We start from the raw sequence: 21334 nt of genomic DNA, 5'->3' as shown, positions 1-21334 counted from the left end.
TTAAATGTTTGATCGATGTATTCAGTGAATAGTTAAGAATGATTTAATTTCGATACATTGCATAATTTTTAATCTTCTTCACAAACCACAGGCGTGTAATATCGCATTATTTTTATTAGCTTTGTCATGTAATTTTTATTCTCTAATCTATAACATTATTCACGGTTTAAATCCAGGATTTTTATTGTTATTGCTCTTGTTAAGAGTAACAAGGAAAAGATCATTGTACGCATTACATCTTCAAATGGAGTATTTTTAATTCAACAGAAAACTCAATTATTTGAAGCTAATTTAATTTATTATTTTTAATAAAAATTAAAAAGTATTTGATACTTCTTAACTGTAATATTCTTATATTTTATATCTCACAGCAGCTTATCACACCGGATTTAAATTTTACTGGATTCTATCTAAAAGTAAAAAATAAAAATAAATAACTATTGTATAATTTCAAAAACATGTGTATTTCCAATACCGGGAAGGATAATTAACTTATCTTAATTTTATTTATTTGTTTTTTTTTAATCGAATAGGAATTACTTGCACGTTGCGGAAAGATTTATAAATTAGATGAAATAGTAAAAAATTAGGTTAAAGTTATTTCTACATTTATCACCTCACCGTGAAAGAACAAAAAATAGTTCTTTCTGGTGATCAACAGTTTGCTAACGGAAACGCCTAATCCTGTCACTAGTTCACTAAACTTTCAAGGCAAGTTAGCCTAGAATGGTGGGGGCTATTTTTCAGCGATAAAAGTTAATTTGCGAAATGGAGTTTGTTTTTTATAACATACCTTCAGAAATTAGGTGTTCTTAAAAGAATTTAACTAATAATAATTAAAATTTGTAGATCAACTTAGTCGAAGTTCTGTATTTTGACGGGGATTAGTTCTTGAATATAAACATTTAAAATAAAAACCTCAAATTATATCTCTTGCTCTGACTCTTCTTTTTTTTTGTAGAGGTGGGAGAAACCATTATACAGACGTCATATGGCAGTGTTGGGGTCGCTAACTAGTTCCGCAAAATGTTGTTAAATGCATATGTGTACCTGCGCACTACCGACTAGGCCTACATTCCTGGCTACCCGCCCTTCCTGGAATTGCTCAAAAAAGGATTACTTCAGGAAGGAGGGTTGATGCGCCCACTCGCACATTCATACATCACAATGCAATATATCACCGTCCAGACAATACACAGCAACAACATTACGCCAATAAAATGCACCCAACGACAGACAATACAAATCACGATCAAACAAAATCAAATTAAAATAAAACATACATACAACAAATCTAACAAAGAAAAACTCAGGCTAGTTCACATCAAACACCGCATGAGCAAAGAACAAATTGCAGACAGTACATCAAAAAACTTATCAAATCAGCCCCTTTCAGAGGTCATCATATACACAAAGTCCCACGATCATCAACTAGATAACATAATACACAAGCATACTACAGTAACATCGTAGTGTATCAACAAAGAAACACAACAATCAAATCAATCATATATACAACAGAAACAGTATATACAGAAGACTTCTCAGTCACAAAACAAAACACAGCAAGAACTTAATAAAATGTAGCTACTATGAAAAGAAAACATCTACATACAAAATATATTAATCTCGCTTTATCACTAGAGTTATTATAATAACATTTTGAGTTATAACATATTTTTAAGAAAGATATATTTGCGTTTTTCTTTTTTTCTCAATTTATTTAATTGATAATAGTCATTTACTTTTCTATTTTTTGTAAGTATATTTGTAAACGGATAATGTGTTAGAAATAATATTACGGAAATATTTCATTATTTTTATTCATAATTTTGATAATGATTTATTATTTTAATAAATAAATTTGTTTTATATTTAAAAATTGTAAGAAATAAAATAGGCTAAAGTAGTTCGAAGTGTTATGGCATTGTTTAATCAAATTTCATCATCACAATATCAAATTTATTCCTATATGTCCTTCACTGTAGCCAAATAATATGTTGAGTAATTGAATTATTTTTGAGTGTATTACTCGTAAATATTACGTAAGTGTACATATTTGAGTTTAACAACATAATATAATTTTTAAAACGATAAAAAATTAAGTAACTATTAAAATTGCATGAAAATTTAAATAAAAATTTATTGTACAGATAATTTTGTACTGTAAAGTGATACTATTTTGCAACGAATCGTATAAATGAAATGTAGTACTTAATTTTTTAACAGAATTCGATTTGACAAAAAAATGAAGGTATAGTCTGAAACCAAAGAATTTTTTCCTCGCCAGTCTGTCTTAAGTTTTTCTTCCTGAATAGAAATAGAAACTTTCTCAATATCGGGAGAACAAAAGAGAGATTCGTCAACATTCAATACCTATCGATAAGGAATAAAAGAAACAAAGGAATACGGGAATATTAAAGCGTACAATATTTTCATTATGAAAGACACAAAAGCAGTCTTTTCCATTACCTTTCTACAGGAACTAGAACTATTCTTAGTTAATCCTTAGATTTTTACAAGTAATATACTTTACGTATATTAGACATATTTTACGCATCCTCTCATTCACATTTATGCGATGTACAAGCAAGTTCATCAGATTAAGAAAAAAAGTGAGATTTTTCGTTTACTTGATTCCTGAACAAATATTAACCTTCACTCGTACATATTAATTCAGAAATACCAACAAGCCTTGAAATTAGGTATAGGAAAATAGGTGTAGGGCAAAATTATCTTATCTTAAGGTAACTTAAATGTACTATTACTTAATGTATAATCTTATTTAAAATCCAAATTACCTTTTATGAACTGTAAAAATAATCAATGGTATGGATCACCATACCGTTTTTCGTGATACGTCTGTCACAAATATATATTGTATTCATTTAAGTTGATTTTGTCTACTACAAAATTAGGCAATGTTCTCTACTCTAAAATATTAAACATTAATATTTATTTCTTACAGAATACTTCTATTCAACACTTACAAGTTCAGTAATTTTAAATACAACATAATCAGCAACAAGAATTTTTTTTTAAATAAATAAAGTACTTAACTTACACTAAACAATAAAATTTCATTCAAAGATTAAATATTTTAAATGCCTTATAATAGGTTTTTAAGTAAAATAAAAATAGCTCGGTATATTTAGTGAAGATAAATGATTGAAAGTATATACTCGTATGTTTTTAATACTAGCTATACGCCCAAGCTTCGCACTACTTCATGATCATTTTTATTTCCTCACCAGGTAGCTTTGTTTGACATTATATCAACGACCGATTATGATATTATATCAGCGAATCTGAATAGACACGTAGCACGGGTAATGAAGCAGACTTAAAGAAGGTAAAATAAGGAAAACAGGGTAAATGCAGGACAAAATGTTTTTCACTCTAATCATATTTCGTGAAACTATCTTGTAGATATGGTAGGCAACAGTTTCTCATTTTGCAGGACTGTCACGCTGCATCCTAATAGATAACTGCAAAGAAAAAAAAACGCTTAAAATCTGTTACAGCCAACTAAAAGATAGCCCTAATTGGTGTCATCATTATAAAAGCTACTTAATTGAGAAAATTACATGAAACAAAGCGAATAATTTGAAGTAATAAGTGGACTCATTGTATTTTCCTTTGTCCTTTGAATTTGCCTTACGAAAATCGAATCAAAATCACAGATGGATTTAAATTCGACATATTAAATTACATTTGAAAGAATATTCGCAAGTGAAAAATCTTACACATAATTTTTGGGGTTCATAATACCTTGTTAAGATAAATAGTAAAGACGAAAAGGGATTCTGACCTATTTTTCTCGCAACACACACACACTTTTTCAAGAGTGAAAAACAATCCGAATATTTAAACAATCTACCTTCAGCGACAACGAGTTTAGACATCTTTCCAGTTCATGAAAAGTTGCAATACTGTTTCGAATTCCTATTGTAAACAATTTTTTAAATATAGCTATAGTTGAAAGAACTTTCATCTCTCCCGCCCCTTGATGATGAGTTTTAAAATCCCTTTTTACCGGATGTCTATATTGCAAACAAAAAGCTTCCTTCCAAGTTTCAAGCCTCCAGCCAAAATAATTTAGCCTAATAGATAAAGCGATAAATTATTGTGTCAGCCCTCTGAGAATACTTTAAAAAATAGTGATGATTTAAATATCTCACTTGTACGTGTCACGTATTTCACTACTGTTCTCTTCTTCTTTTTTTAATTTTTTTTGCTGGGTGAGTCGGAGGAACCCCATTTACAGGCAAAGTGTCGGGCTGACTAACAGGTTCTGCAAAATTTTATTAACGGCGCGTATGTGTACCTGCACACACATACGCACCGACTAAATCTCCTATCTCACCAACTTCCCTCCCGGGGCCGGACCCGGGAGGGGAGTTTTAAATTTTTTGAATATGATTGAAATATAATATTAATTATAACTGTTTTATTGTAATTTTAAATATTTCTGTAAGTGAAATGAACTGAATTGTAGAACTGTAAATTGAAACTGAATTGCCGTAAAACTGGACTAAGACTGGACACTAATGAAGTGAAGAGCTTGCTTATATAAATGTTGGTAGAGCCGCTGATTCGTCAGGAGCCGAGTGGATCCGAAAGAAGTCGTGTGAATTGTAAAGAGCCGAGTGATATCGTCAGGAGCCGAGTGCATCTGAAAGGAGCCGAATGAAATGTAAAGAACCGAGTGAATCCGAACGAAGCCGAAAATTGTTTAATTTAAAAGTTCTATATTAAATAAAAATTAAAGTTCCAACATTTAAACATGAGCAACAAAAAAGTAAACATTTATAAGAGTATTTAAAAATGAAATAAGTCATTTAAATAACCCGGAGTCTTAACAACCACATCTCATCGTTTTTCAGAGTAAAATCACCAGGCCCGATAAAGTTGTATCCAGCGACTCTACCCTAGGAGCCGGGTCTCGATGGTTTAGCGCCTGCCTATGGAGGCGATCCGAAAGTCGTCTCCCTCGGGACTCGGTCTTTCCAGTGCCAGCCTCTAATACATGCGACCCAAAAAGCCGTCCCGCTGGGAGTCGGTCTTAACTGCTCCGAGGTGCCAGAGTCCAGGTGCTTCATTATCGGCGTCCATCCACACAAGTACAGACAGACAACGACTCCACACGCTACACCACACCTCTAGACGACGACACCTTGTTGCTACTGTTCTTTTAGGGTAAGCTTCAATAACTTACAGATTATTGCCTGAAAATAATTTGAGACACAGAAGACAACTTCTTAGCACATTTATTACTCAGCTTGGTTTAAACCAATTTTTAAAGAATTCGAGTTAGGAAGTTACTAAAATTCCAGATCGTTATCGTGATTTTATATTTGTTAATAATAAAAAGAAATAAGATTATAAAAATTACTGGATATTAGTAATAAGCAAACCGACAATTACACTGTAGGAAAAACAGATTATAATAAATGCCTATTTTTATTTTAAACCATTGCTTAGACCTTAAAATTACGTATTAAACTCATTTACTTTTATTGTTTTACTCAAAATTTAAATTCTCCTAAACATTCGTGTTTAAAGATCTTAGTAGTACTTTAAGCAAAAGTAAAATTTAAATTTCATAGGCATCAAATTCCATATTATAGTATTAGTCCACCAAAGACGTTCCACAAAGGGATCCGAGAGGGACAGTTGAAATAAAATACATAAGGCACGAAAAATGATTAAATTTGATTATGTACAAGCTGCTGAACCGGTTTCTAGAGAAAAGTACCTACCTACTTCACTCTTTCTGTTTATTCTAAAACAGACTATCACAGCAATTTTGAGAGGGTTTTTTAATTTTCTTTTGTAAATTTCCTTTATCTATCTAAAGTGAAACCTATTTCCACTATTTAGTATTTCGATTAAAATCAATTTTTTTTAAATGTACTTTTGAAACCGATAATAATATAAAATAAAAGATATTTCATATCTCAAAATCAAATCAAGGTAGAACAAGAACGACGCCTCTAATTTTAATTCCACCTCTGTAAATATACCAGGTAACGTTTGGTTACTGCTATTGTTTTGTGATCGATTAGTTATGAAATGAATTAAACGCTTACACTAGTTCACAAATTAAAAAAATCTGCAGCGGTTTAAATGTTAACTGGTGAAAAAATTGCTCTAAATATAATAGGCGTAAACAAACTGCTAGGGTCATATTTAACTATAAAAAAATTTCAAACGTGTGAACTCAATAGAATAGAAATATCGGGTAAAGATAGAAACCGTGTTTACGTGACAGATTCAAAAAATCAAATTTATTTATAAGAATTAATTAACAAAATCGTCGAATTGCTGAAAAATACATCATAAATAAGATCATATATATTGAAAGAACGTGTTGACCAGCTATATGAATTTCGATTTTCGAAAGATTTTGGTCGATACCGCAAATATTTTTGCATAAAAACAGAAAGAGAAAAGTTAATTGCTGCAGACCCTTAAATCGGTGTCAGAGCAGAATGAATTCTACATAAATATTGTGATCGGTAACAGCTGGGTGTACAACTACCTGAAGAAATTTCAAAATGCGGCCTTCTACTTAAAAGATTCTTTTACAAGGATTTAATTCGAAAAGGGGCATACTTTCCTCTTCTATCTGCTTTAATTATCTGAAACGCTTCGGCTCGATTTATTGAAACAATGAAGCAAACGTTTATTTTGTCGAGTTTAGAAATCAAAAGCGTTGATGTTATAGCAACAGCAGATGTTAACAATGGGCAGCAGTATTTTTTCTTAAAAAACTGACTCCACCTATATCCGCAACATACTCGTAGCTCTGAGTCGGCAACCAGCGATTTCGACCTATTTCCTAACCTCAAAATAATTTAAGGAAACTCGCTTTACTGCTAATTATGAAATAAAAAAAGAAATAAAAAAATGAAAAATTCAATCATAGATCGACAGCCTATATACGAGATTAGATAGTGAAAACTTGCCACACTTTGGCAAAACTCTATACAATTATCGTGATTATGCTAAAAAAAAAGGATTATAATAGATATATCATTTTTTAATTACTACATTTTTTTTGTATTGTCATTTACTGTTCTTCCACGTACTTGTATTTTTAGTTATGATTAAAATTCACCGAATAATAAACTTATTTCTACGCCGATGGATGAACAATTACGACTATTTATTAAATGAAATGAAAGGTAGAATACAATTGATGTATACAAATGACTCAGATGTAATAATACCCGTATCTGAATTAATAACTTGATGGGAAGGAGTTGTTTTGCAATAACGCAAGTTTCTATGCATTTATAATTTCCTTTGATTAAAGCTAAATTTGAAATGGAAACAACTTCAGCGGTCAGAAAATTCGACTTCGACGTAATGATTTATTTTACTTAAAAGTTCTGCATACGGTTTTTTTGTTTTTTTTTTTTGTTTTTTTTTTGTTAACAAATTTAAGACCTATACAGAATGTTTAAAGCTAGACCATAACCCAGCAGAAAAAATGAAAAGATAGAAAAAAGATATGCAATTTTTGTTTTATTTAGCAAGAGTGATAACTTTGTGACAACTAGTTGGCTCAGACTATTTCCTTCTGTGGAATGAGATACTTAGAACCTTTTATCTGATAGTATTTCGGGAACGGCTGAAATATTTTTAACAAAACTTTACAAGACTGTTCCTCGAATTTTAAGACAAAATTGCCTGTAGCATAAACGATTTTTTTGGCAAGTAGTAAAGGCCTACTCCTACACCGATTAAATATTTTCCTTATCAATATCACAATTATTTCTTCATAGAGAAAACATTTTTGAATATTGACGCCCTTCCGGTCATATAATGGAGATTAATGCATTTCTCCTAAAGAAAAAGGTTCATTAATTTGTTGCTTTACATTTTCTTAAGTTTTTCTTCGGTGAAAGAAGTGGTATTTAAAATGACTTTCCTTAAAGTGTTGATGTATACTAAACGGCCGGTCCGTATGACGAATATATTTCATTAGTATGGCTTAACACAACTGCAGATAGGCAAATGAACATCACTAATCAGCTCATTGAAGAAATCAACAGGGATAGGCAAATGAACATCACTAATCAGCTCATTGAAGAAATCAACAGGAATAAAATCCCTCCTCACTTTCGCTAGTCTGGCACATGACGGTTGATAATTATAAGAGTGCCAATGCCATATTCGAAACCGATTTGCGTCTCACGTCAAATCTTTGTTACTAATAAACTAATTAAATAATAAACAGCGTTACATCCTAACTCCTAATTAAAGATTATTTTTCATTTCATAAAACGAAAATGCTTTACTGGGAATTAAGAAATTATATGCAAAAGATAATCATTAATCAAACTATTATTAATTTCAATAAAAGAACCATAACAAATTTGCCGATGGCACTTATCATTGCCGTTTGTTATTTGCAATAAGTATATTTTAATAAATTCAATCGATCCCCTTTCTAATTATTTGATTAATGATTTAACTCTTTCCTCACGCGCGCGCACACACACACACACACACACACACATATATATATATATATATATATATATATATATATATATTTTCATGCTCTTTTAATATAAAATTAAGGAAAATTCTGAAATATTGGCGAAAATATTGACTGCAGACCAATAACACCGGATTTTTTGCCCCAACTTAACAAGCATCAGGTAAATATTTACACACGTGTGAATAAACGAATAAAAAGATGATGGAGTAAAAATTATATTATTGTGTTTAGTTTATCAAACGATGTGTAGTTTATTTTTTAGAGCTGAGATTAGTTAATTATAATAAAACAAGACAGATCTAAGGTACGGCAGTTAATTTTAAACAAATTTAAATACTATATCGTGGATACCGGTGTTCTTTGGTAGTTGGGTTACAATTAACCACACATCTCAGGAATGGTCGACCTGAGACTTTACAAGACTGTACTTCATTTACATTAATACACATCATCTTCATTCATCCTCTGAAGTAATACCTTACGGCGGTTTCCGAGTCTAAACAGAAATAGTGACAGAGAGATCTGAGGTAGAGGCTGCTGTACTCAACGAGTTTTCTTTATAAAGAATAGAAAACAGCTAATGTTAAATATGACGTCGTGAAGGTTTTTAAAAATATTTGCTCTCATATTGTCATATATGAAATATATGTCATTGACTAACTGAATAATAAGTTGTTAGTGGATGATTGTATATAATCGGAAAAAATTAGAAACATCTAGTAAATTTTAAATAAATTTCAATCGTGTAAGCTTTAAAGAATCGTAAATTAAAATTTTATTAAATAAATAGTTTAGGAATTTTCTTTTAGATTAAATTTTTTTAACTGCTCGGCAGAGATCAATCCTGGATTTTGGAATTGTTCAAAACTTCTTGTTTTTTCACTTTATGCGATACTATCAAATTAAAAAAGGTTTTTTTAACATATGGAAAGTTTATGGTCTAAAACGGGATAGGTCAATTTCTGAAACCGCTTTTTTGTCGCGGCAGCATAACGTATAATTAAATGTGATGTTTTGAATGTGATTATCAGTTTTGCAGTGAAAGAGTTCAGTCCGTTTATAAACGATTGAAAAAGGAATAACTGAAAGTATAAAGGAGATCGGTCCAACAAAAAACTGAAATGAATGTCATCAGTCAAGTGTAATAGTACACAGTGGTAAATACAGGATTTGGTTCATTCGTTGATCATTCTCTACACAAAGTATTCTTACAGGTCAGTGTCTATGTTTTTTGATACCTTCTTCATATATCTCTTTCGACACCGCAACTTTTGGTATAAGTTTCCGTACCATCATCGTCCGATACGGTTTCCCTTATACAGATTTGATATTTGTCTCATCGTCTGTAATCACAGCCACTTTGCTCGCCGGCCCGATTGCTTAACGTAAATTTTATTCATGGTATCCACAAACTGTAATATCACAACATCTTTTTGTAAAGTTTTTATACCAACCGTGTATTAAAGTCGATTTTTCCGTAATAATTGAACTAGTCGTTTTTTTCGTCCGTAGAATTTGACATAACGTAAGCATCCTTACTTCTTATTGTCGGTAATATTTCACCGTTCATGCAGTATTTAAATTTTAACGTATCTAGTTTGTTTGAAGGATTTATAAGGGGATAAAATCCACTTCCTTGTTGTCTATTTTGTGAAAAACTTATTTGTTTCTTATTAGATTTAGAAAAATCTATTTTTTTTTTTAATAATAAATAAAAATTAAATGCGCCATTGTGATAAATATAAAGACATAATCAATTGAAAAATAATGTAAAATTTCATTGGTACTTTGTTATAATTTTTTTTTCTTTTTTAATTCTTTATATATTTTTAATGTGAAACATAACTCTTTCAGGTCCACAAAGATAAGTTCAGCAGAGTAAGCTGACTTACAAATTTTTGCCTAGTTTTAGGAATAGACAAAAAGAGATTATTTTAAAAGACTGTCACAAGTGAATAAAAATAATTATTTATGTTTTCAAAGAATTTTATTTTAAAGAATTGAATTTTTGGTATTTCAATTGAATTGCGTTAAAAATTGAATAATTTAACTTTTATTAAAACTGCTGTGATACAGAAGATGGATTCACACGGGTGACTCCTCCATTCGCAAAATATTTTGATCATTTTATTACAAAAATTTAGCAGAATTTATTATCAGACGTATTTTTGTGTCATAAATAAAATACATATATTATGATTCATATATATTATATTAGAAGTAACTTTCATTAGAATCACATGTAAATATTAATATTTTTTATGTTTTAAATTTAAAAATATTCTCGTAGAAATCTATAAAAATATAATTATCCCCTTTATTCCTTATACCCTTCACATTTATTATCCTGTTTTTAATATTATATATTACAATTTATGGATTTGTAAACTCTATTCTTCAAACGGGGGTGAGATCCCTTTTCATAATCAGTGATAACCAGTAATGAATGATAACTAGTTCGATCGGAATAAACTTTCGACTCACCTGATCGATCAATAGTCTCCTCCCTAAAAGGAACTTCCACCACTGATACCGAAATCCTAAATTGTTTCATCGAAGCAAGCACAGTGCTTAAATAAACATTTTATCACAGTATATCTACCTCAATCTATCTCTTTATGAGTATAATATTACGGGGAATTTTAAGAAATTTAATTTTTAGTAATTTTAGATTTTAAGTAGTATAGTAAGTAATGTATCCCTTTATGTTTCAATCTCGATTCAGAATTTCATTTTCAGTGTCTCAGTTATTTTTTATAATAATAAATAGTAATAATTATTTTTATTTTATTTCTAATATTAATTTTTATTTTGAATTTTAATTTTCGAAAAGGCAAACTTTTTAAATTATCCGATTTATGTTTTGGATTCAAATAAATTTACTTCGGAAAACGTAAATTAAACACAGAAAAAAACCATAATAATTTGTGTATCTGAAAATACATAAGACTACGTGGGTATTTTCAGCGCATAAAAAATGTTTATGAATACAGAAAAAATTAAGAAACAATAATTATTGTTTTTAAATTTATATAGATTTGATTGGAAATATATTGAAAGTTTTTTCCTTCATAACAGTGAATGATGGTTTATGACTTAATCACGACAAACGATCGTAATTCTCCCGAACCGAAATCGATAAAATTTAACCGATGACGTTTCACATTCATACTAGCGAATTACAATCTCTACTTATTCCGATAAAAAAAACTTAAGTTTCACCTTCAACACAGAAAGAACACTTCTAAACAATCCAATACTGATTAGTTCGGGAAAATCATATTACAACGATTTCCAACCGATAGCAATCTGCTTAAAAAATCATGAGTATCAAAACTTTTGGCCGACTGGAAAGCAGTATGTTATATAATCAAGGAAAGGAACTGAGTAATCGGAAGGGACAAAATTTTAAAAATCTCAATTCCTTAGTTCGTAATTTGTAATCAATCAGAGCATGCAAAGGAATCAACCGAACGGAACACTATACATTTCAACCGATCAAAATTTCTCTTTTTTTAACCGCTCATAGCCCGGAAAGAAACTGATCGATCGGAATGCACTAAATTTTGACCGATCACAGAAAGTAAATCGTTTGAGATATCGGGAATATGAATACTTTTTACACCATATCCCAGTTAATCACATATCCTTCTACTTTAACAGAAAGAAGGCTTTAAATATGAAACTAATCTGAAACTGCAAGTTTTGATCAACCGCAATACTGAATTACCTTGCTTGTTACCGCATTAAGTTACCGATTTATTAAATAAAACGTTTACTACGTCATAATTTATCAATTCAAAATCCATTATAATTTCTTATATTTAGTATGATTTTAATTTAATATATGAAAAGATGTAACTGTACTAATTCGGTACTTTATGATAGCTATACAAGAAGAGGATAATAATTTATTGTAGGTGATAGGTAAATATATAGCATTTTGTCCTTTACTTATGGTTTTCTTGTAAAAGTACTTCAATTTAATTACATCGGAGTATTGTTTGACATTTTTACAGCATGATTTTTTCAGCAGGAGATTATTTTTAAATCTTTTTTTTTGTAAGTCGGAGGAGGGAAACCTTTTTATAGGCACTATATGGTCTTACATCACGTGATATATAAGTGTGGAACTCACCCTAGCGAAGAGTCCCACTAAAACCCCTCCGTCGCTTCAACATGGGATGCCGGTTCCCCATACGGTATTATCACAGCATCCCATGTGTCTTCTCTCCATCCGCACCTCCATTGCTGGACCCACGCCTCAAACTTGTCGGGATCCTGCATTTTGTTTTGCTTTTTTTCAGTAAAAAAAATTGCAGCCGCAAACCTGCCTTAAAGGATACTCAGAGGTAGTTATTCGCCTCTGGACTTCTTTCGGTTACGGGAGGTTTTGATTAACATCGTGGACACCTTATCCCACGATCGTTCAATCTGCAGTATAGTTCAAATGATTTTCTCTGGGGTAAGCACGCCGTATTCTCTCCTGCATGCTCCTCTAAACCGCAGGAACCGATCGCTCACGAACACAGGGTATTCCGTGGTGTCCTTCTTGCCACAATAATCGCAATCCGTGGAAGATTTCAGCAACCGCGATCATAAGTATGCCTTAAAACGTCTGTGACCAGTAAGGAACTGGGTCAACTTGTACCCAGTACCCCGTGTTTTCGGCACAACCGTCTCTGGAGGTCCATATGACCTACGATATAATATAATGCGGAAGCTGTAATAAATAAACTTCACCGGACAATTCCGGTCAAAAAGCGGGAGATTTTTGGAAGTTAAAATTTGGATACAAATTTAATAATGTATCATTTCATGATATCACCTGCTGATAACTTCCATTGTCAGTTAGCGGATTGTAGAATTTTTTTACGGTAAAATAAATAATTTCACAGTAAAATTACTCTTAAAAACGAGAAATTGTACTTTTAAAATAAATATTAAATTCTGAACTTCCCTAAACTACATCAAATATCATCTTCTAGCGTGAGTATGCTCAATTCGCTCACAATCCCTCAAGCAATAGAGGTATTACACGGATTAGTTATAACACACATTTCTGGTCGACCACCTTTTCTTAACCGGTTTACCAAAAATTAATTTTTCTCTATAAATTAAAGACCACTCGAAAATTGTTTCAATCTTCCAACAGAAAACCCCTTTCTATTGATGTTGGAAGCAACCAACTGAAAAGCCACTCAGCCCGAACATCACTACGCACTTGCCCTTCACCGGTGGCAAATTTTGTTATTACAGATTTTGAAAACCTATGAACGGATACTGGTCAATATTTTAATTAATTTATTGTCTGTACAGGTTTATTTTTACAAGTTTGATTACCCAAGAAGGTTAAAAAACGTTGGGTTCCTTACAGTAAAATAATTTAATTTTTATTAACTTTTTCAGTAAATTGAACCGAATTTAAATCGGTACTTTTTCGGTAACTTCTTTTATAGTACTTTTTCAAAAATAGAACTTTTTTATACCGACTCCGAAGAATATAAAAGTAGTTCGACTACAAATTTTATGTATTAAACTCAAAATCTACTCACTCATCACAGATTGTCACGAATCCTTAATTTTATGAAATTTAAATATTGTCGGCTAATTTCACTCCTAAGTACCAGCTAAGGTAACATTTAAAATCGCTTGTTTCTCCTCTTTTGTTCTTCCGTTTGGTTTTACTCTAAAATACTCCGCTCTTGGAGAGTGGAATCTGCTTAGTGCTCTCACTCTTTAAAAGGTAAAACGATTGATCTACCTAGGGTCCAGAATCTTAGAACTGAAGGTTTTATGCGTTTAAAATAAAGATTTAATTTTGAACTTCATTTGCTGTCTCAATGTACTTACCAACTCCAAGAAGTAGGTACCCATCTAGCTCAAAATTTATAGGAAAATCGAGGTGAAAGTACCATCGACTAATTTTCATATTCAGTTAGCAGTCATATTTTCAACTTCAATTTTAAATATTTGAGAAGTTGGAATTGTATCGTTCAATTACGATTTAAAATAGGAAATTTTTGGGTAGTTAACATTCTTCTACTGATTTAATTAACATTTCAAGTATATGAATAAATATTATATATATATATATATATAGTGTGTGTATGTATATGTTATTTTTATTTATTATTTATTTTACTTATTTATATTCTAAAGAGAATATATTAAAAATAGAAACAAGATGTTTGAAAACGAAAATCAAAAGTTTAAAACAGAATATAAAAACAAAATAATAAATTTATTTTACAATAACAGAACTACATTATAATAATTTTCTGTTCTTTTATTTTTTTTAAAATTATTTTCTTATGTAATAAAAAATTTGCAGTGATGTTCGGGCTATCTTGTGAGTACAAAGTTTGGTTTACTTTGCGTTTTCTTTTTTTATTTCTACTTAAATCCATTTAAGTTTATGCTTACAGATAATTTACTTATCCAATTACTTATTCAGTAGAAGGAGTAACAGTTTTTATATCAAGTAAGGCAAAATTAACACACTGACACACTTAATCGCAGTTTTGAAATACGTTACTAGATCACACTTATACTATAGTATACTAAGTTTTGTAATAAAACGAAAGATACTACTACCCCAATACCTCTAGTTAGCGATCACCTAACACTCGTTTAATGAAATTTTGCAAGCACTACTGTGCCCGTTAACGAGAGTTTCTCAGTAGTTGAGAAACTCTCAATTAAGATATTGTTATTTATGTCTTCCCCACTTAAGAAGCATAAAAATTAAAATAATAGTTATTTTACTGCAAAATATTACTGTCTGTGGTATCGTATTTACAGACATAATCATTCGAGTTCAATTATTTATGTTAGATTACCAAGTAAATTAATGTTTTAAGAAGTATGATGCAAATAATCATTGACTTAATACGTTACAAAAGATAAGGGTTTTATCGATCTGATATCTGTAGATTTCTACACGTAGCTGTTCTGAAGCGGTCACGTACAAACAGCGTAAGCTTATCGTTGTATTAATACTCTTATACTACACGATTACGTGTAATATTACATGCAATTAATCAGTGAAATATTTATTTCATGCGTAATTGGAGTTTGCCAACCGGACTGGTCTAATGGTAAACCTGTCGCAAAATCAGTTGTTTAACAGCAGACTTTTAAATCGAAGGTCCTGTGGTTCAATTCCTAGTAAGAATTAGTTACTTGTATCCGCTGAATACTAGACAGCGGATACCGGTGTACTTAAATAGTAGTTTTTTTTTGTTTTTTTTTTGCGAAGAAATACTATTTACGTACCCCCCCACTAGTGAGTGGGGGAATGTCGGACTCTCACGGGTTCGACTAAATTTTAAGAGCCTATGTGTGCCCGCGCCCCACCAACTAAAACTCCTACTTCACCGTTCCTCCCCACCCGAGACCGGATTTGCAATTAAGTATAGCACAGCCCAGGAGTCGCACAGCTTCATCATCGCCGCCCAACCGCGCAAGCACGGACAGACGACGGCTTCACTGAGGGCTATCCCTCACCTTCCCTACAGTACACCTTCTATATACCAACATAGAAATCACCACGTGTGAGTACAGTTTCCTAATTAATGCCCGCGGTTCAGCAGTTGTTCTTAATAGTCTATTTAGAGTTTGTACCACTTGTTCAGCTTTAGTACAGACCTCCTGTAGATGAAAAGTAAAGTACCTTCTGTGGTCAAGCCACATTCCCAAATATTTTGTATTTCTAACGAACTGGACCGGGCCTTCCTCAATGAAAATCGGAATATCCTTATAATTCGTCTCCCCGTCATAGAGATCGCCACCGTGCGAGAGCCGGATTCCTCTAGTTCTCATCCATCTATTTACCATATTTAGTGTCTTATTTGCTACTCTAGCTACGTCTTCCTTCTTCTTTGCAGTGACCACTAGCGCAAGGTTATTAGCAAAAATATGCTTGCACTCCTTCTGGGTATTGTAAGTGCAAAATCCCATCGAACGTAATATTCCATAAAATGGATGCCAAAACTGAGCTCTGTGGCACTCCCCTTGACACTTTAAATTCAATCTCACTACTTCCTATTCGGTATACCAAAAATCTTTCTTTTAAGTATGTCTGTATCAATCGTCTGCGATATGGCGGTATATTGACCTTCTTCAAATATTGCTTCCCAGCTCAGAGAATTAAAAGCGTTGTATTCATCCACTAATATGACTACAGGAATTCGACGCTTGCGTCACATGTCCTTTACCGCTTTATCAACCAATTTCATCACCTCCTTCACAGCATCAGTCGCTGATTTCCCTGATCGAAATCCAAATTGCCACTGGCTAATATCACCCCTTTCTTCAATATAGGCCCGCAACCTCGCCTCTAACATCCTTTTTAATAATTTACAAAAATTATTTGTAACACAAATTGGTCTATAAGGAATTCCTGACCTACCTGGTTTGATTATTAAAACCAGTCTTGATCTTTTCCATGAAGTCGGTATAAATCGCCTTTCAGCACATTGTTCATTACTTCCAACATTGTAAAATGCCCTTCTTCCACCTATCCGGACGATTTCTACTGGAATGCCGTCCGGACCCGGACTCTTATACAGTTTCATTTTCCTGCCTGCAGTCTTTAATTTGTGCATAGCAAAAATTAAAGTATTAAAATTAGTGGTATTTCATTAACCACTATTTTCTCTCTAATAGAACTATTCTAATTCTCTAATCAATCAGCAACACGTCTTAGGAATGATCGACATAACTATATACAAGACTACACCTCATTCTACAATCTACATGTCACATATATCATCCTCATCTCTTGGACCGTGATAGGGAGGGGGGTTGTATTGTTCACTAGTTGACAAATTTTAACGTACACATTAGCAATAAAATATAATTTAACTTTATTTAAAACAAACTTATTTTCTTCCCACGATGAACCTCCGGGTCCATCGTTAGGTATTGCTTCAGAGGATGAAATAAATGATTTGCAGCGTGTGTTAAAAATTCCATGCCTGACTGGGATTCGAAGCCGGGACTTCCAGATGTAAGGCCGAGATGCTACCACTCGCGCCATGGAGACCGGCCACTATGATTTTAAATTAATGTTTCATTTCAATAAGCTTAGTGTTGTTAAAAATGTATGTTTTAAACGATTAGTAATCAAAAATTATCATTTACTGCATAAAGGTTAATATTACATAGAACAAAATGAAAATGAACTGAACAAACTGAAAACAAAATCGCTATTTCAAAATGTTGATTACATTTTTTTTAAAGATTTTGAGATACCGGCTAGATTTTTTTTTCAGTTTTAAAATTCAATTTATTTCATGTGCATCCGTTATCGAAAATTTGCAAATTTTAACCTAATTGGTTAAAAATAATAATTTTTCTTTTTTTAAAAAATATTTGTTTCTATCTGGTCTCTATTCTGAGGTTTTCTGAGTTACAAAGCTCGCCCAGTAATAACTTACAGAGGAAATTAATACCTTATGATTCAAGTAAATTGAAATATTTAACTTTAACTTAAATCTCTATATCTGGTAAAAATACATAAAGAAAAACTATTTTAATTTGGATGTAACCGGTATAGGCTACTCAAAGTTACTCGGTAAGTTGCATAAGTTTTCTTTTATTTTTGACAAAGCAGAATTTAATTTACGATCTAAAAGAACAGCGTAGGAAAGGAAAACACAAAAACCGAAGATTTAGTCAACTACTATTGTACTTAAATAAACAGGTATTACGAGTATTATTACTAATTGCTTTACGGGTATTTAATAATATTCTTGAAGCAGAATTATCCGATCTGAAAAGGACAACACTGCACTACACGAGTAAAACATTTCCAGTAAATATAATACTGAACGGTCATTAACTCAAACTAATCTCCTTTCGTTCTTAAGCTTTATGAATCACTCTCCTTAGTACTTTGTTCCGCATCATTTATTCTCGTTTACGATTCATGAGACAAGAAATTTGATCTTAGCTGCAACATCGGCGGTGCAAATTATGTCACTTCAAAACAAAAGCCTTAATCACTGTGACCTTAAACTGAAAATCATGTCGCCTCTCAACAAATCGATGAACTGGCGCTGAAAGAAATGCCAACATACAGTAATTACATCCCTTAGTCGATAAAACTATATAGAATTATCGGTGGAACGGATAAATGAATAAATGGAGGAGGTTGAAATGTGAGCCCTGAAAGTCGACTTCAGTCGATCTTCAGTAGCAATCTATCTTAATTTTTTTTCTCCAGATGTTGTAGAAAAAAACCGTGGGAATGTATCTGAGGGAGATTGAAAAATGACTTGCTGATTTTTGTATTTTGATCTTCCTGAGTGCAAAAATAATAAAATATGAGTAAAAAAATATTTGTTTGTATGTATGCGTTTTGGGATAATTTTTCTTCACTCCTCGGAAACGGTTTTACCTAAAATCATAAAATTTGATTTAGTAGCTTGTGTATTACGGGGATTAATTCTATTAAATGTTCGAAAAAATTGGGGAGGCGATTTCTAAATTTTCATGTTGTGTTTTATCTTGAAGGAAATTGAACTTGTAGGAAATTGGACTGAAAATATTGCTCGTCTGTATTTCTTAAGCTTAAAAAAAATGGTATTATCCAAACAGAATTAGTTGAACATCTTTTTTTTATTTTTTTTAATAAATACTTAACAATACTGTGTTAATTTTTATTTCTTCTTCTTTGTTTAATGTACTAACAAAACTATAATTCTATTCCAGTTAAATAATTGTATATAAGTTATATAATTGTATATAAGCTTTACAGATCGCTTCATAATACATGTAAAAAACGTGAAAATGTTACTCTTTCCCCAATCTTTTTTTCCATTAACCTATAGAATGTTATTTTATTGCTTAAATGTTTTTCATAAAACATAAGGAAAACTACATTAAAACAGTATATTGCTTAGTTTTAAATTTATGCCCGTGTGCAACAAGAAAAATTGTAAAACATTTACAGTTTTGCTTTATTAATTGCCTCATAAGCTGTTGTTTTTCCTTGTCTTGACAAAATATGGAAATTTTAGAATTAACAGTGGTCGAATTTAGAGCTAGTGTGAACTGTATTTTTTGATGAGATGGTAGAGGATGAAATGAAGCAACGCTATGTTCTTCTTGAAACGTTATATTTAATTTGTTGTCACCTTTGACATATTAATTGAATTACAATAGTTACATTAAACTTAAGAATGTATGACACCTTAGTCATAATTGAACTTGAAAATTATCAAGAAACTGTGAGTCCCCTTGGGCTGAAATGAAAACACGACCGCACTGTGCGGGATCCTGACGTAGAATAAAACTAACACTAGTTGTCCATCCGGACGAAATGAATAATGCGACCGCACTAGGCGGGATTCTAACGTAGAATACTAGTACGGGCTTCACTTTCCGGTTAGCGCTAGCATCCGCTAGATCGCAGCACCGGGCGGCTCGATGTAGAACGGAACAAACAGTTTTCTGGAAATTATGTTTTAAACACTTGACAGTTAATATTTCTGTTGTGATTTTAAACATTTTGTGTTTATATATTATAATGCTTTAAATGTTAAGGGTAGACGAATTATAAACTAAATTAAGACCACCGACCGACGTATGGAATCCCATCCGATCAAATGTTTGTCGCGAATGGATCGGCACTGAGAATGAATGGTATACATGGTCATCCGATTCCTTGACGCCAATAATCGATTCGTTAGCTAATAAGTATTGCAACAGTAGTTCTCATCTTATATTCTACTGAATTCTTACACTTTTACTTACTTATATAATTCAATTGATGAAAAAGAGTCCACATTATCCATTCCATCTTAATCCGTTCGGCTACACCAGCTAGATAATAGTAAATAGATAGTACAAATACAGTATTGAAGAGAGTTTATTGAGGATGGATAGTACTCGCAGTATTGGTAGCCAATGTACCCACACTTGTCTACGCCAGCCACCAAATATGTGATGGCTCAGTGATGGCCCTGTGATGTGATCAGTACTTACCGCCTGAACAGCAAACTTGAACGGAGGCCAACGAATACGTTGGCCCTCTTCCGTTCGGTTTAATCCTTTGTCCACTTACAACCTTCCAAACGGAACGAATCCGTCGGTCGGTCTTGGTTATCTATTACGATTTCCATATTAAACATTCACGAGTTACATGAGACTTTGCAAGATTATGTTATATGTTATATTATTTTGTTTTACGTTTCTCAATTTATTAAATAGATCATTTTCTTTTTTCCCCTGCAGAGATTAATAAAAATACAATATTCGATGTCGCAATGTGTCATAAGTAGTGGTTAACAAATGCTGATGACCAGCAGGATCGCATCGGTACTGGAAATTTTGCGTTGTATTATTAGCAGAATGAGTTGCTTTGTATAATCAATTTCGTTCATTAAATTGGTGTGTTAAAAATTAAAATGATAAGACTCACCTTTTACAGGTATACGGATTTTACATAACTACGGGAATCTGTGAGCAGGATGCGGGCGTGATTTCGAACGGAGTTATGTGATGGGTGAATTTGTTCTAAATATGTCTTGAGGAGTTTAGCAATTACAAGAAGGTAATTTTTTTTCTGATTTGATTTTTTAATCGTTAAAATTATAATAATGGAAATAGGAAAATATTCAAGTGAGACACGAAAATAAGACAATTATTTATACGAACCAACTGTATACGAGACTGATTTTTGTCTAATATTAGAAATAAAGAATTAATACAGTATATTTTATTTAACTTAGCCTTTTTAAAAAACCTGATGTGGACACCACATGACTTCCTTGTACGCCTATTAAATAACATATATTTTTCATTACATTT

The 21334-nt window shown here is 31.9% G+C and overlaps 1 protein-coding gene across 3 annotated transcripts in view; it reads left to right on the top strand.

Moving 5' to 3' along the window:
• LOC142334282 (dopamine receptor 1-like) overlaps positions 1–21334 on the top strand; it is a 93755-nt gene that overhangs the window by 34103 nt on the left and 38318 nt on the right. Inside the window, exon 1 of one of the 3 annotated variants that reach the window (XM_075382198.1) lies at positions 21049–21077. The exons of the other annotated variants lie outside the window; for them this stretch is intronic. The gene's annotated coding sequence lies outside the window, so the exon portion shown is untranslated. Of the gene's footprint in view, positions 1–21048; positions 21078–21334 lie in introns of those variants that run through there. 3 annotated transcript variants of the gene reach the window in all.

This window comes from Lycorma delicatula, chromosome 1 (assembly GCF_047948215.1).
Source record: "Lycorma delicatula isolate Av1 chromosome 1, ASM4794821v1, whole genome shotgun sequence".
NCBI classification, from domain to species: Eukaryota; Metazoa; Arthropoda; class Insecta; order Hemiptera; family Fulgoridae; genus Lycorma; species Lycorma delicatula.
The sequence above is the reverse complement of the archived record's forward strand: the minus strand, read 5'-3'. Positions and strand labels throughout refer to the sequence as shown.